The following is a 17,453-nucleotide window of genomic DNA, read 5'->3' on the forward strand; positions in this document are numbered from 1 at the left end:
TTGTCAAATCGAAAAAATAAAGAGAAGTTAGCTCCTAGGTTCACAGCATCCCTTCTGATAGTTCCCATTGCGAGAAAAGGGGAGGTTTTTCCTTTGTGCCAAAGCAAGGAATAAAAAGGGACACTTGGCCTACCAGCTTGCTAACATTGTAGCAGTTCCACCAGAGGATGATGCTTCGCTCGTGTCCCTTAGTACTACCACGAACAGGAGGGGACATGGCAGCTTCCCCAGGGACAATGCTGGAGGTTTGCCATTAGCACCAAGTTAACACAAGCTCTTACAGTGCATTTGAGGTGGACCAAGTGGGGTGAGGTGTCTGCAGTGGTGTGGGTCTAGAGTGACCTGTGCCTGGACAAGAGAAGAGATGACAGCTTGAAAGGCATTTGGAAGGGTCAGAACAAATGCTGAAGGCAGGGACCCGAGTCAGCAAGCAACTGAAAGAAACAGCTAAAAAGAGAAGCCAACCCATGGCTTCCAGCCACGAGTTGAGGCTATTTTGAGGAGAAACTGCTGATGTGAGTAGGAAGCTTTGGGGAAATCCTGCTTATTGATGAAGAAGGCACTGAGTCCTGTTGTCCTGAAAACGGTGGATCTTTTGCTTCCTGCCAGGGTCCCTCTAGCTGCCATGCTCACCTGGCAGGTCCCACTGTGGGGCCGTGCCTCCCCTGCCTATACCTGCTCTCCCATGGACCTGAGCATCACTCCCCAGCATCTGGAGTGGAGCACACAAACCCAGCATGCTGCCCCTGCCCCTGTATGTTAGGGGTGTTTTTGCAGTTCTCTTCAGAGAGATTACCTAACTCAAGAACACTTTTTAGTGAGATTTCCATGTGAGAGTTAGAAATCATGTTTGCCTGTTTGGGATGTTTTTGACCCAACTTACTGGTCTTTTTTTCATTGCTGAGTTGTGGTGGGGTTGCTTCACACATTTCAAATGAGTCATGAATTAAATGGTAGAGCATGTATTGGAAAACATGAGGAGAACTTACGAGCTTTACTGTGCTAAAAAATAAAAGCACATGTGGTTGAAATGTTAATCTACAATATTGCTTTGATTGGGCAATAATCTTGCTAAATTAGATAACCACTAGCTGTTGCCTGTTTGGGGCAGAAAATGCTGTGGCTGTCCAGACTTGAGGAATGGCAGTTATCCCACCTTACAAATCTGAATTAAAGTAAGAATTAGATCTTGATTACGTGTTAAGAAATAGTGTATCCTTGGCAATGTTTTCTGAGAATTTGTAGATATATTATTTAGGGGTTACATTTTTGAGGGACTGTGAAAAGAAATGTATTGCCCCTTGGATCTTGTAGGTGATTATTGCATGAACAGTTTGCTGAAGGTTTTGTGCTGCTTAAACCCATCAGCATCAACAGGCTGTGTTTGAAGTATAGTAACTCTTCATTGCAGCAGAATCAAGGGGGAAACACCTACATTTTGTTATTGAAGTCTGTATGCCATTAAATTTGTAGTGCAAACACAAAAATGTTTTAATTGGGTGGTTATCCCATACTGTCACTATGATAGGATAAAGAACATACTTGTGGAAGTGTACTGTGTTATATTTCTAAATATGGTATTATATCCAGGCTTGTATTCATTTTAATTTTAATTTGGATACTCAGTCCCCTCCCATGTAAAATGCTCCCTTTGAGGTGGGATGGTATTATATTTTATTTTCTATAATTAGTGGCATCATCAGTGGTAACATAATGTAGGTTTTATCTGAAAGTACACAGAAGCATGTATTGACTCAGACTTTGGCTGGTCTTCAAGACACAGGACCATCTCGTGGTGTGGTGTGAGTGCGCAGACAGTAGCTAATCTTCTCAGTATATAGACCACTGAAATCAAAATTGTGTAAAATGTATGAGATCACAAGCACAGCCCATTAACTATGAATTTGTTCTTCTAAGGCTTTTAAAATATGACTATAATAGTAGATTGTAACCTGATTTGAGCAAATTGGGCTGGACAAGACTCTGCTGAGCTGCAAGGAGAGGGGAGCAGTGAAGGGCAGGATGCCATCTCAGATGGCCCATCACTTATACTTATCACACATAAGTAATTTGGCAAACTTACATTCTGAACTGAAAACTTTAAAACTGTTTCACAGATACAGGCTGTGATATAACTTCATGCGCTGTGATTTAACTTCATACAAAAGATTTTCATGCCACACTGTTGGTAGCTAATGTTAAGATGTGTATTAATGCCACCAAGAAGGTCTGGAAGGTTCTTCAAGCTTTCTGCAAGGACATGGTTGACATTTTTTGTCAGTTTCTGTTAATGACCCCATGCCCTTGCCATCTCTGTGATGCAAAGCTCTTGTTTCTCTCCTTGTGACCCTGCTGGATGTGGGGGGGCTCCTCTGGCAGCTTGGGAGAGTGGCCAGCCACGCGCTGGTGGTTGTGCGCACCTGGTGTCCTACCCTTCCTCACCCTAAATTCCTACTCCTGTTCCTGTGGAGCGGCTACCTGCGTGAAGAGGAGGCAAAGCTGACTTGCAGAAGAGCTCTGCATCACAAACAGGCACCGTGGTGTGGTCTAGGCTCTGGACAGAAGAGGTACTTGAAGCCTGGCCTCAAAGTCTGAAGCACAGGGTGCTGGTCCTCTGAACCTGCTGGTGGGATGGGGGCCAGATATGCCACCCTACTCACTGTCTGTCCTCCGAACCGGAAGGAAGTAGGTGCAGATTCTTCAAGAAAAATGCGTCACTTCAGAGCACAAGTGACACATGTGTGGCTCTCAGGGAAACAAATGTTCAGTTAATGAATCACATATGCCAGATCATCTGGTACCTCTGAGACAAGGTGCATGGATAAGTCTTTAACATACATCTTTTTAACATTGGAATAAGCTGGAGAAAAAATCCAGCTGTCACTGGCATTAAACCCAAGTATCCAAATAAAAATGTGTGACATCCAGCCTCCCTCCAAGGTTTGGTTGCAAGACATCAAAAATTATCTTGTATCAGAATGTCATGGTGTGTTGGAAAAAGAAAAAAAACAGTGCAGCAATAACTGAGTGGTGACATTATCTGTGGTAGAGTTGGAGGGAGAGGATGAACTTTTGGACATCAGCTATTTTAAGATTTTTGACCTTTCTGAAGTCGCACATACTCAGTTCTATATGATGTGATGTCTGGGACAAGCGTATCAGTTCTTGTCAGCACCATTCATTCACATTTTATGTATTGTGGAATATTTCATTGCGTTATACGTATCTGTCTTGTAAATATCTCTTTCAATCAATTTAGGAAGTTTGGCAGAGAGGCGCTGCACAAGCTATATAATCAATCATGAACAATATTGAGCAAGCAGACAGAGATTCCTGAAGATGTGAAGTGAAGGATCCTGGGACTCTCAAGTCTTTCACCAAAATACAGCCTATTGGCCATTTAAGTGTTAGACTTGATGAGAATCTGGTGAGCTGTCATGTTACAGCATTTAGTTTTTAAGTTGAGGCTACACCTAAATCTACACTCATTAGACAAACAGCATCTGAGGTGTTAGAGTCTCGCCCTCCTGAGCTCTCTCTTTGCAGTCCTTGCAGGGACCAATTCAACTCTCCCTTGGAGATGCCAATATTTGTTTACTGAGATTTCTGGTTTTGGATGTCTAGTTTTAGGTGGAACCAAGCCAAGTCTAGAGACCCCAACCAAGTGAAATGCCCCATTTTTATGGGCATGGGTGTCTGTAGTAGGGAGCTATCCAAGCTGGAAATTTTACAATTTATGTGAGAGATGAAAGAGGCACAGAGATTTGCTTAGCAGCTATGGGAAGCCCATGGCTGATTCAACAAGATGTGTGTGCAGTGGTATCCAAAGTGTGCATCCGTCACTCCTCTCCAGATACAATTTAATTTTTCTCTTGTATAAGAGCATTCAAGACAAAAAGTTACAGATTTTATAGAAGACAGCCAGAAGGAAAAATCTGATTTTTTGTACGACACAGGTCAACACGTTGCATCTGGTTGCTCAGAATCAAATGTGTTGGTTTTAGTTGTAGCATCTCTTTAAAATCTTGATATTAATATGGAATTCATCTCTTCTGGAAGTAGGAGAATTGATTTTTTTTCATGAGCTGGGTCTTTGATATAAAAACAGCAAAGAGAGAAGGTTACAGTTCTCAGAGCTCTGTGAGAGTACACAGCCTCCAAGAGCAGTTTCCCATGCCCTTCAAGACTGATGTATTTTTGTTAAGCTACCAGCTGGGAACAGTTGGGATATTTTCATCTTAAATGTATGGCCTGGGTCACCAAATTCAAGTCCATGACATCACCCTATTCAAAATAAACCCATTTCACCAGTTCATCTCTAGCCAGTCTCCCTAGCTGTCAATACCATGAGCAGAACTTGCACAGAAAGGCAGACAGATTGCTGGGACTACAGGTGAAAGGTGTGTTTTGCCCTCATAAATCACCATGTCAGAGCATCCAGAGTACTCCAAAAGAACAGGCAATGTATAGTGAAACTATGTTACAGACAACTTCCAAAGAAGGCATTAAAGAAGAGGGGTGAAAAAATTACAGAGACATATTATTAATGTACAAAATTAAATTTTCTTGTTTATTTAAGAATGTTAAGATGTTTTTACAGAAATACCAAAGTTTATTATGTACTGACGGCTGGAAACAGTGCAGTATTTCCAGAAGTACAGGTCACTGAAAGTTTATGTAAATGGCAGCTAGTGACAGCAGTTGCAATTCTTTAGGAATATTCTTGATGCTACAGCAGTCCAGGGTGATGCTGGTGCACTTCAGCACCATCTATTGATACTAGAGCTAATTATTTTAATTGGGAAGAGTACTCTGATAGGCAAAAGCGCACCTTCCACAACACAACAATGTAACTCAGTAAATGCATGACCAAGAGGGTGATTGAAAATAAGGTAAACATGTCAGGAAGAGGACAGCACAAGAATATGGCTGCTTGCCAGTAGTCCAGAAAAGATTAGTTTTGCTTTAACTCATTATTATTCTTTAATAAACCAGATAGCTCATCCATATACCGATCTTTGTAACAAAGTGGGGAATGTTTTAGGTTTTAGCTTCAAACTGTTGATCCAATAAAACACCCCCTCCTTGAAAAATTAACCAAAACCATGACAAAAATTCAAACTGACTGAAAAAGCTTGCTCAGGTTGAAAAGATGTGACCAACCTCAAAGAAGCCCCTGCTTCATGTTCTGATGATAATATGTGTGTGTGTGCACAATATTTGTGTCCTTGAAAAATCAGTAAGTGCTTAAAAACCCATGCAGGTACAGGATACTACTGGTGTTCTTGCTTTGCTTTATTGTTTGCAGCAGAGCTCCTTCAAATCAGTTGCAAGGAGACTGCGATGCTCCTTGAAGCTCAAAAATCTTTGTAATTTGCCTCCCTCTGCCATTAGTGTAAGTGCCTGTTGGACTTCCCTGAAGAAATTACTTTCATTTAATAAAGTTTATACATTGCATGTGTTAAAAAAAAAAAATCCTGCTGGGTAATCCTATCTCTTGTAACATCAGTAAATTAATTTGTTTCCTGAGAGCAAGAATGATTTACAACTCACAGCAAAGCTAAAGTAGCATGACTAAATTAGGAGGAGCATTCAGGCAGCTGGAATGCAATTACAGCATAAATGCACATGCCGTGTTAATGTGATATTAAGGTTATGAATTTAGTGAAATAGGAATCAGTGTGCACAAAGATACGGTTTCTTCCTTCCTACAGTGTTTGTCTAGTCGTGCTAACATGAGAAATGTCTGCATTAGCCAGATACAATCTGAGGACTACCTATGGATTTCATGCATGCAGACAGGAGATGCCATCTTATCTCTGCATTGCACCAGCTCGTGGACGGCAACACACGCTGTGCTCTGTCAGGGAATTTTGCTCTTACTCTGGTTGTTTTCCTTAGTCTAAGGGAGAGGTTTGGCAGGAAGCTCGTGGATGTGCTGTTTGCACAGAAGCACGGAGAGACAGGGCAGGGAGCTGGGTACCTCTTGCCCACCCCTAACCCTTGCAGGAGCTGGTGTGGGGCTTCCCCTGGGGCAGTGGGGAGGACCTGTGGGAGCCTGGCCCTCTGCTGGGATGTGTTGCAGCTGGGGTGGTTTTCTCAGGATCTTAGTTTTCAGTGGAGCATCATTTGCCAAAGGTGGGTGTCCCTTGGTGTCTGCAAAGAGTGTCCACTGTGGCAGTAGAGCTGTCATGGGCCCTCCAGCAGCATCGGTATGTGCTTGCGAGGACAGGGTGAAGTTATGGGGCCCCAAATCATCTTAATTGCAGTGAAACCTGGGTTCAGCCTCACTTTCTGGGGTCTGCTTTGAAATACACAAGTGATGAGTTTTCCTGGAAGGGATTTGCAGTATGGGGTGAGGAACATGTGCAGGAGTTGGAGCCACCTCAGCCCTCCATCCTGGTGAGGACCTCATACAGATGCAAGGTGCAAGGTTGCTACGTAAATCTGGGAGGCATCAACTCAGGATGCAAAACACTGTATGAGACATGTTCTTGCAGAGCCAGGTCACTGGCACAACCTTATTACTGCATTCGTACTGGTAAATAAAAGAGGCTGTTTTCTGGCCCCTAAGCCAAGGCGGCAGGTTCAACCACAGCTGATGTCTTGCTTTTGCAAAGAGGAAGGCATTCCCAGCTTCACTGCAACTAATATGTAAAGGGCTCTGAGAAACACCAGAATGACACCAAATTTAACCTATGTAATATATTTTTTCTTTTGTTTTTCTTGCTATTAATATATTTCTCCGCTTTTCTTGCCCAAATAATGTAAAAATCAGCTGCTTTGGCAGATTGGTGTAGCAGAAAGGAGAAGGGAGCAGGAACAAAAGGAACCCTCCACTGAGGTGGCCTTCCTCACACACAGACTTGCAGTAACTTTTTTTGAGAAACTGTGAAACATCATGTAATTTGGCCAGCATTCACTCTCTGGTCTCCTGGATTGGTGTGGAGGGGAGCCTACCCAAGGGAGGGTACTGGGGGGGGGGGGGGGGGTGGCAGTAGTCCCTGGGTATTCACCAAAGCCTGAGAAAAACAGCTCCCTGAATGGGAATGGCAGCAGTTGGAGGAGACACTGCATTGGGTGAGACCTTCAGCCATTTCAGCATAGCACGTGGCACCCATGGCCACACTGCTGTGCCTATAGCTTATGTCCCTACAGATACGCTCCCTTCCTTAAAGCTGGGGCTTCATGGATGTGCCTTCCAGGGTGAGCTGCTGATCTGTGCTGGTCTTCCCTGAACTTGTCTAGGGAAGTCCAGCCAACACAGACTACAGTTTGCCAACCTTTATTTTATTTTCTATGTTTCATCTAGTGGAAGGTGTGGCAGGAGTTAGCTGCACCGTCGGATAGCTCAGATGATGTCTGTGGGGGAGGACCCAGCAATTCTTCCATGTCCTCAGGTCTGGATGTGCAACATGATCCTGTTGTGACACTGTTTTGGGAGACTGAGCAAGGGTAAATGTACCAGGCCCACCTACTCATTCATGCTCCACGTTCCTTTTATAATGTCCTTTGCCCCCCTCTGCTGTGTGCTTTCTGCAACAGATTGTTTGGATGCCAGGAATCTGCACATACTTCATCCAGGAACAACCAGTGACAAGCATTAATGCAAACTTCATTAATGCGAGTGTGATGACAGTCTCTTAAATGTCAAGCCCATGTGCATGCCTGGGCCCTGCTTTCTTTCAGTGAGGTCTATTTTTGTTAGAGGGCAGCCTGTGAATTTGCAGAGCGCACACTCTTCATCCCTTAATGCTGCTCTGCAAAGTCAGTATTGTCCACTGCAATGGTCTGCAGTGTTTGGGATGAGGGAGAAACATGTCACCCAGAGGAGTGGGTGAGGCATTTCAGAGGCTCCAGTGAGCTACTAGGACTTGCTAATAAAACATAAAATGTTGCATCAAACAGCCATCTCAGTTTTCTGTAGGTGTTTTCAAAACTCCTTGTAATTTTGAGGTGTCTGTTGTCTCTCATCTACAGTTCCTTCACAGATGTTTTGATTGCTTTTGAATGACTGCTGGGAAAAAAGATACTGCATTGAGGGAAGGGAATGATTTATCTAAGCACAAAAGACATTTCAAAAGACAAATGTCCCAACCCAGGCTGTTAACCTTAGGACTCCAACATGAGGATTATGGTCTACTGAGAGGTAGCAACTTTTTTGTAAAGAAAAAGACCTTTAATCTCAGTATTCAACAAGGAGAATTAAAGAACTGCTACCCTTTTTTTCTGTGAAAGAGTACAACTGTCTTTTAGTAGCATTACCAGGCTGCTGGCAGAACTAGTCAGGTTTGTAATAAACTGAGTCAAGATTGTTTTAAAGAAGACCTGTGTTTTGCTTTTTAATTTGCTGGTAGTGTTACGAAGTTTTCCATAGGGACTTTCTCAATTTGCCCCAGGACATTTAACTGCCATTCAGTTAGTGGAAGTGATGGATCTGAGAAATTTCATTAAAATGATCCAATATTCAGTTTTGATTATAATTTGAGGATACTGTGTGTTGAGTTACTTGTTATTGGATCAACCTTTAGCCTCAAGGAAGAGCTCCTCTGAGGATTGTCCCCACATTCTCCAGACAAAGCTGATGGATTTATGTCCACAAGGTACCAACCACGAACTGAAACCAAGACTGGTCGTGGCCTTAAAGGTCAGTGCAGGATAGGTGCTGACTTGTGACCAAATCCTTCACAGTCTTCCCTTAAAAAAGGGAAGAGAGACCAGATGACAGCTGCCAATCTAATTTCTCCCAGTAATGGATTGTCCCATGAATGTGTTTGCTGGATGAATTTTGGTCACATTCCGCATTTGATTGACTAAAGCTGGCTAAAATGAACATGTATGCATTGGTCTTCCCTTTCTGTGATCAACCGTAGTAAGGTTAGTCCTGCCCAACTATGGACGTGCCTCTGCAGTGGCTCCTGGCAGCATGGTCTGGCAGGAGGGATGCAGTCCTGAGTGGCCCTGTGGGCCCCAGGAATAAGGGTCATGGGCACTGCGCCCACCCCCACCACCTTCCCCCTCTGCTGCTGAAGGCCACACAGACAAGGGTTGTTTGCAAGGACACCATGGTGTGATGAGGCAATTAGGAGTCGCCCAAGCAAGAGCTACAGCAGCCAGCCCTGGGAATGTGCCCTGCATAGGCAGACCTGAGGCTCGCTGACATCCCGGCATGGACACAGTGCTGTTGAGCCCCTGACCATCCTGTCGTTGAGATGTAATCCTGCCAGCTTTGAGGATGCAAAGCTGATTAAAAATCCTCTTCGTTATGAAGGATACGCACTCCTGTGCATGCTCCGATGCTTGCAATGAGAGCTGCACTGCCAGCAAAGCCTTGCAACTCTGTTTGCACAAACTCACATGGTTCCAGCTCTGCCCGTGGCAGCCTTCGATCCAGCATAGCATCAAGATGCAGCGAAGTTGTGTCCTTTTGGGACTTCTTCCCATCCAATTAAGCTTCTGTGTGGCATGATCTCTATCTCAGTAGTAAGCTGATCCTCTGGCAGGGTATTCAGTCAGAAATTAATTAGTGGGAGTAAAATGTGAATACATACAGTGTTAAGTTTTTAGTCTAATAACCTAGTTAATAATTTTGCTTCTTCAAGCAAAGAGGGAAAGTAGTGTGAATTCTAGGGCTTTGATCAGGTGGTGACATTTTGATGCTAAATTGCTAAGATAAGAATCTAGACCAATAGTGTTATACAAAAGAAATTTGAAAGTACTTTTGTAGTTTTGAAAGTGCTCTTTTTGGAAGATGAACCCGGCACTCAGAAAAAGGTCTGTGCTCCAACATGATACCACCAAAGGCTGATGCTGTATGAGGTGGGGAGGATGCTGTGCACATCCTTCTTTACAGAGGTAAATAGATAGAGCTGTGAAGCACTTGAGACTTTGGTTATTCTGCTTAGGCTCTGTCATGAGTGGAGGCTCTTGGGAATCTCAGTGATGCAGGTAGGACCATGATTCAGGGCAGGCTGCAGGAGAACACCCCCTCTGATGCCACTGCTCCTTGCTCTGCTATTCCTGCCCAGCCGAGGCAGAACATGACCCAGAAAACTGCATTTCTGTCACAAGGTCTAGCAACATTTCAGTTTTATCTGCTTATTCTTTTAATTCATGTTCCCCCCAAATGTATGTAGATTTTATCTGCTTAGTACCGATCTTCACCATCTACCAGTGACATTCAATATTCTCTTCTTATTTTGAAATGGCCTAATTGACTCGAGGTTGCATTGCAATTACAGGTCTGCAGGCAAACCTTGCTCTGGGTGTCTGATGAAGTCACAGGAGTCAACAGAAGCATGTCCTTCTCGTTTTGAAATGGAGAGAGCACATTCTTAGGAAGGAATAATGAGTTTGACCATTTACACTGGTACTTATGTGAACTCGTTTAACATAAACACCAGAGCAGGTGAGCTCCAGCATACCAATGCCCTGCAGTTGTGTGCAGCGCTGGAATCTGTGCTCAGCAGAAAATAACACAACAATAGTTTCCTGCTTTCAGTACAACAGATTAGCAATGCTCATCTGCAGGTTTACCGCAGCAACAGGAGGTGATTTAATGTTGGCATTTTGAAAGTGGTTATTTTACTGTGGTGGCACAAAGTCAAGGACGTGGGGGGTCCTTTTCCACATCTGGGACTCTACTTAAAAGCTAGCAGAAGATTTTTTGATTCTGTACTTAATTTTCTCTGTTTCCTTTAATATAAATCTTTTCTTGACATGAAATCCCTAGTGTTCAGTGCAAGTCACTGGAACGTTTGCCCTTACCAGGCTGCCATCATCAACAAACAGCACAGAAATATTAGCAATTGGAGTTGTTGGGAGCAGAGTGCATGTAGCTCACAACAAAAGTTGCTCGTGGCCAAGTGGGATCATTCTTAGAAGAGTGAGCTTAGTTAGGTATTTAGCTCATAAAGCTGGCACTAGAGCTGTGGCATTTGTGCCCTCTGCTTGGCGGATGGTCGAGACTGGAATACTCCAGGTTCCTCTCTGCACCCCCTCATCAGCTGATTGGAAACCTTGAATCTTTCTGATCAGAAAAATAATTGGAAAATCTTTGTCACATTTCTCCAAGTTTAAAAATGCAGTACTAATTACCTGAAACATCATGACTGGCTCCAGAAACTGGGATAGGACTCATTTGTTAGATACCATCTGCCTTGATACCGCTAAGCTCTTCCTAAATGGAGGGGAGCTATAATAAGGAAAGTGATGTACTACAGTCTGTTATCTGATTCCTCAGCACTGACGTGCCTGGAATAACCACTTTTGGTATTAGTTTGGAAATAATGTCAATTATTGCTTCAGACCATCTCTATCTAGACTAGCATATTTCTGGAAGTGGCCTTATGGAGTCAAACTTCTGTCGTTTGTAAGTGGCTGATATTAGTTGGTCAAACACCAAATAGATTTGTTTGCAGTGACTTTACTGCGCTCTGTTTTGATCTTTAGATCTTTCTCCTTAGGAGTGCTGCCTTGCAGGAAGCACACTTCAGTTAAAAGTCCCTGTCTGGAGAAAGACTTTCAACTGCAAAGGTATTAGACTATTTTCAAAGCCTTTTTTCATCAGAGATAAGATCTATACTTGCCTACAGTCAACACCTTTGAAACACCATAAGCAAAACAGAAGCCGTCAGCAAACGGCATTAATAGTTTAGAAAGATATTTAATTATTTATGGTGAAGCTTCAACATATTCTTGATATAAAACTTCAGTGTAAAGGAGTTGGCTTGAAATATACTTCTCCCTGATCAGTACTGTACCACTGGGAACAGTTTATAGAGCTTTTATTTATCAGAGAACATCAGCAACATTTAGTTAACTTAGAAGAAGTGTGTTAAAGGCATTTTGCATACTGGGGTTATGGTATTGTTTGGTTGCTATTTGGGTATGCAGGAGTCAGCTCAGGCTTATTGGGTTTCTGCCTGCAATACCAGCACAATGGGTGTGTATGAAGTACAGGTTACTTAGAAAGCATGGAAATAAGCTATTTTATTACAGCTTCTCAGATAACACAATGAAACTGCCATTGTCTGAGCAGCTGTACCGATAGCTGGGACCCCAGGAGCTGTGCCAGGGAGACTCAGTCTGCCACAGGACTGTTAGGTGGCTGGGGAAAGTAATTTGATCTTCCAAACTCAAGTTTCCCAGGTATGAGAGGGGGACAGGAAGACACCAGCTTCCTTTGTAAATGCTTCTGGAGTTAGAGATGAGAAGTAGCTTATGAGTTGTCCAGTCCTCAACAATCTTAAAGGACTGTGAGTTAGAGACGTGCTAAGAATGTAGTTAATTTCTAGAAGTTAATTTATCTGGCCAGACAAGAATGACATTTCCTTTCTGATGTCCATTAAAGGACCCTTTAATGTGCAACATTGATTTTATGTAGTAGCACCAGTGAATCTGGCATTATAATTTGCCCTACCAGAGCAGGTGGTGGTGTGTTGCTCTCCTCTGCATACCTGGCTTTCCTGGGGAAGCTCGAGGTGGCATCAGAGAGTCAGGGACACAGACCTGAGGTAGAGCTTTTCTCCTTGGCTTGCCCCAGGTTTAAATTAGAGTGAGAACCAACATGGTCAGCATGAGGGCAAAGGAGGAATATGGGCTGAAGTGGTAATACAGATTTGCAGGAGATAAAAGCAGGTTTCTCAGAAACATTCATCTCACCACCAGCATCTCTCCTGGTACCTGGTCTGGATGCTTACCCTGCCTTTCCAGGTTAATTTTCCCCCTTCCACAAAAGGATCTTAGCATTTCCTGCATTCACAGAATTGCATCCAAATGTATAATTCCACAGAATATCAATGACGTTTCCCAAAATCTCAGGTTTACCAAGGCAGAAGATATTAAATGCTCAGTGATATATCAGAAGGCCATTGCTGAATCTGGAAGCTGAAGATCGCCTTCCTGGGGTCCAAGCTGGTGCCTGCTCCCACAGCCCTGGGGTGTGCTCCACCGGCTGTAGAGGCATCCAGATGTGTCACCTCTTGATGGAGCTTGGGTCACTGCATGAAATGTTTGGTGGTCTAAGTCCTGTTCTCAGGGAAAGCATCATAAACAGTAGGATAATTAGGCCAGAAAGGCAGATTCACAGGTAGATTTATTGCACTTTTATTGGTACAGCCAGTGAATAGGGAAAAAAAATTAGGAATAGAGAATGGTGTAGGCTAATACAGTAGCAGAACTAGAGGGAGTGAATTTCACAGCTTCTGCTGGGAGTTCATCTTTTCTTTGACTACTGCTAGTCTATACCTGCTGGGCATCACTTTTATCTTTCACTCAAAGGACACTTCTGAAGAAATTTCCTTCCCTGGCAATTTTTAAACTTGAAAATATGTCATAATCTAAGGCATTTCAAAGGGGAAAAAGAGGCTCTGGACCTACTTGCAAGGATGTTATCATACTACCCTCTGAAAAAGCACTGTTTTTCCCCTTGTATGTGCAACAAAAGAGCACTGAAGAAAAGAGAAGAAAAGAAGCCCAATGCTTACCCAGGTGCCAAGTCAATGTACTTGGAAACCAAAGCAGCACCAGGAGACAGGCTTATTTAGCACTATGCCTGTGATTTTTTTGGTCATGTTGGGATCTTTCAGACCTGTGGGTCCTGGAGATCTGAGATGAGGTGAAGGTCTTGCCTTTTACAAAAAGTAAGTTTCTTGCTCTTGGGCTTGCAGAGAAAATGTGATCCAAAGGAATAATAATGGCTTAAGTCAAGAGAGCTCCTTAGTTGCTGCTATTTAAAGAAAATTGTTTGTTTGGGTTTAGGGTAATCTGACTCATGATATTTAAATATTTGAAGCTGGCATTAGTAACCCAACTCTTTGTTTCTCCACTTAAAACTTCCACAGGCTCTTCACAAAGTAATCATGGTACTGACAACACACAGGTAACTGAGGCTTCACTATTTGTGCAAGAATTCACAGTAATGGCACACCTTTGACCTTTGGTGTTTTGAAAACGGATCAAGAGGAAAAATAAAGCCAAGCTCCAAATCCAATTGCACATTGATTTAACTGGCTTGGACCCCTTCTCTGAGTAAAATCCTGCAAGAGCAGAGAACTGGACTTGATGATCTGAAGGTTTTATTCACGTTTCAAATTGAGATCCAGCTCTTCTAGCAACAAATCTACATTTTAGGTAGGAAATGGGAAGTTTCTCCCATTGTTTTCAGCCCAAGAGAGTACAAGGAAGGACAATTGTCATTTTGCAGATATCTTATTTTGGTGCTACCAGAAATGTGTGCCTTTGAAATTATTATTGCATAAAAAGTCACTAAAGTATCATATTGAGGCATGGCAAGATCCAAGCTTGTTAAGCAGGCTTTTGTTTCTGATATGGAAAGCCCATATGGAGAATGGGGTTGTTATGGAAGTCTTTCCTTTAGGTAGAGCGTGTGAGCTCTTGGACGTTTTTGTCTTACCTGATAAATCAACTAACACTGTTCTAGGCAAATAAGCTATTCGAGAACAACACTCTGTGTCATCGCTGTATTCCCAAACAAAAATCACCTTTCCCATATGAACAAGTACAGGAAAGGTCAACTGCCTTTCTGTTCACTATGCACCTTGTGCACATGCACAACAACTCTTCTACATGTGTGAATTTGCTCCAAAGGCCCTTATCATCTGGGGGACAAGTTTTTAGACCAGTACTGCTACTGTGAACACAGTAGATGTCCATGCATAGCCACTTGAATTCCTAGGGGTTCCCTCAATTCCTTACTTGTCATCTTGTGGTGAGAGATAACCTAGTTAAAAAGGAAGCAAGAGCATTAGCAGAACCATACTTCAGCTCTCCTGCAAGAATCTGTTGCCTCTCTCAATGTTGTTAAACTCGGGCAGAGGAGGGGGGCGGTGTCTGTGGCTCAGCTGACCTGCGGCAGAACATGGTGCAGATTTTGAGGTTGTAAATGAGCTTTAATCTACATTGACAATTGCGTGCATCCCTACCTTTCCTCTAAACTGCAGAAGCAAGAACAATTAGTCTGATTAAGAATATGACTGTAGAGCAGGCAATATGGGTTCTAATAAAGCAAGCATGCTTTTCCATTAAAACAATTTGCATAATGTAATTCTATGAGGCATTTTCTTCATTTTTCAATGTTGTTTTCATTCACTGAGCTTCATATTAATTGCTAATAAAAAGCAGAGCAAGAGTTTTCATTTTAATGGCTTCCTCTGCGTTTTTGAAGTTAGAAGCTCAAAGCAAAGCACAATTTGGTAGCTTAGATTCAGATATACCTCAGTGCAGACCTCATTCCTATCAGAGATGTTTGATAGCTCACAGGACACTATCCCTGTGGAGTGGACATAGGGGGTATGCAGTCTGTGGGATAGTCCTCTGATTACCATGCTATTAAGTCTTTATCTAAAGCTTGATGACCAGGTTCCCTCACCCTGACTTGGCTCTGTTTTGTTCTGGGACCAAAGTAGCTTCCACCAGGTCAAAACTGATGTGGCAGAAGTAGTAAAGATAATGTTTAATTTTTTTGGTCTCCCACACATTCTGCACTGAGGGGCCAATGCCCTACCCAAGGCCTGGACATGTGCCTCTTCTGTATGTTTTGACTTTGTGCATTCCATCACCACCAAACAGAAGGAGAATGAATGAATCCTTGGTGTGCTGAGGGTTGAGCATCATATCAACATGCAGAAGTTTTTGGCTGTGGCACCTGCCTTCACTTTTGGGGAACAAGGTAAGACTGAATGCCCCCCTTGTTTAGACATAATAGAAAACTACTGCATGTGTGCAAGGTGATGAGGGTGGTGGGACACTGGAACGGTTGCCGAAAGAAGTTGTGAATGCCCCATCATTGGAAGTGTTCAAAGGCAGGTTGGACAAGGCTTTGAGCAATCTGATCTAGTAAAAAATATTCCTACCCATGGTCGGGGGCTCGGACTAGATCTTTGAAGGTTCTTTCTAACCCAAACCATTCTATGTTTCTATGATTCTATGGCTCTATGATTCTATGATAAAGTGAGTTTGGACCCTGGGGTCCAAGGTGTTTCCTAATGCTCTGATGGAAAAACCTCAGGAGGAAGGAAAAGTGTAGTAGCTGCTGCGTATTTGTGAGAGAAAGAGGGAAGCCACTAAGGTTCAGCTCTCTAGATAAGCAGAGACATGTTTTCTGTGAAACCATGAGAAAAAAACCCACAAAGCATGAACCTTTGGGTGGAAGGAGTCATGGCCAGAGACAATGTGTGTTCCTGATCGTCTCTTACTACGCTCAGGGAAAAAAAATGCTTTACATACTTGGAAAATAACATACCCCTCAATTTTCTTCCTTGTAGAAACAGTTTGCAACTTTGTTCAATTCCCTGGGTCAAACAAAGCAACTGTCTAGCCAATTTAGACCAGGCTATAGTCCACAGCCCTGTTTTTCTTGTGCATCACTGCAGCACGGTGATGAGTGTTCTGGTGCTGGGATGAAGCATGTTGTCCTAAAGATGAGAACTGGGTAAATAGAGCAAAACAAAAACAACATGGAGAAGATTATTACCAATACATGTCAAGTGAGTCACAATTTTCCAGGCATTTGAATGTGAAAGTTTTCTCTGCTGGATAATTTGAATGAAGCACATTATATTTGATTGTGTCAGTGGAAATGTTTTCTCCCCCAGTAGCATTTTTAGTTTCTTTATGTTTCCTCATGCATTTATTCACATTAAATGCAAATAAAATCTATATGTTTAGCTACCTCTTTTTATACTGTTTTCACAGATATAAGTTCTGTAAGGTAGGGATATTATTGTTATTTAACTGCTCGGTGCTTTCTGGTCATGTTTTGATCTTTATACGGTGCCATTGTAGTAATAAAATATAATGATGATAATAATGTCTTTGGGAGGGCACTTGCTGAAATTGCTTTTTGGGTGTTGTGAAGAACTTTTATTTACAAAATGGTTAAGAGACTATAAATTATAGGTAGTCATTAAAAATTTGAACTTATCTGCATGTACTTCTTGAGGAGGTAAGGGGTCTCCTGTTCATAAAATCTGCAGAGCTCAGTCAGGAAGATGACAATCATGTGTGATTCAAGTGATCTATGATATCCAAAAGCAGCAAATCATGAAGCCGTGACAGTTAGTAACAGCAATCAGGTGACAAAGAATGATGAATCAAAATGTGTTTCTGCAAAACATGTCCATTATGAGTGACAAGTATTAATAAATATCACTGGTTTCATCCAGATAAATATTACGTTAATAAACATCATATCCCACTGAGGAGGAGTTCATATTTTAAATACAGTCTGTATTTCTTGCCATTGTCTCAAAGGCTGAGAGCATATAGATCTTAAATCATTTCAGTTTCATTCTCTTGGTCAGGATCAGTTTTTGGCCATGGCCTACCAGACCAATTCCTTGGCCACCCATAGTCTCCACAAACAGCAGCAGAAACAAGAAAAAAAAGGTGGTGGAGCCCCGTGCTCCAGCTCCTGCCTTCAGGAGATGTCT

This window comes from Strix aluco, chromosome 2 (assembly GCF_031877795.1).
Source record: "Strix aluco isolate bStrAlu1 chromosome 2, bStrAlu1.hap1, whole genome shotgun sequence".
NCBI classification, from domain to species: Eukaryota; Metazoa; Chordata; class Aves; order Strigiformes; family Strigidae; genus Strix; species Strix aluco.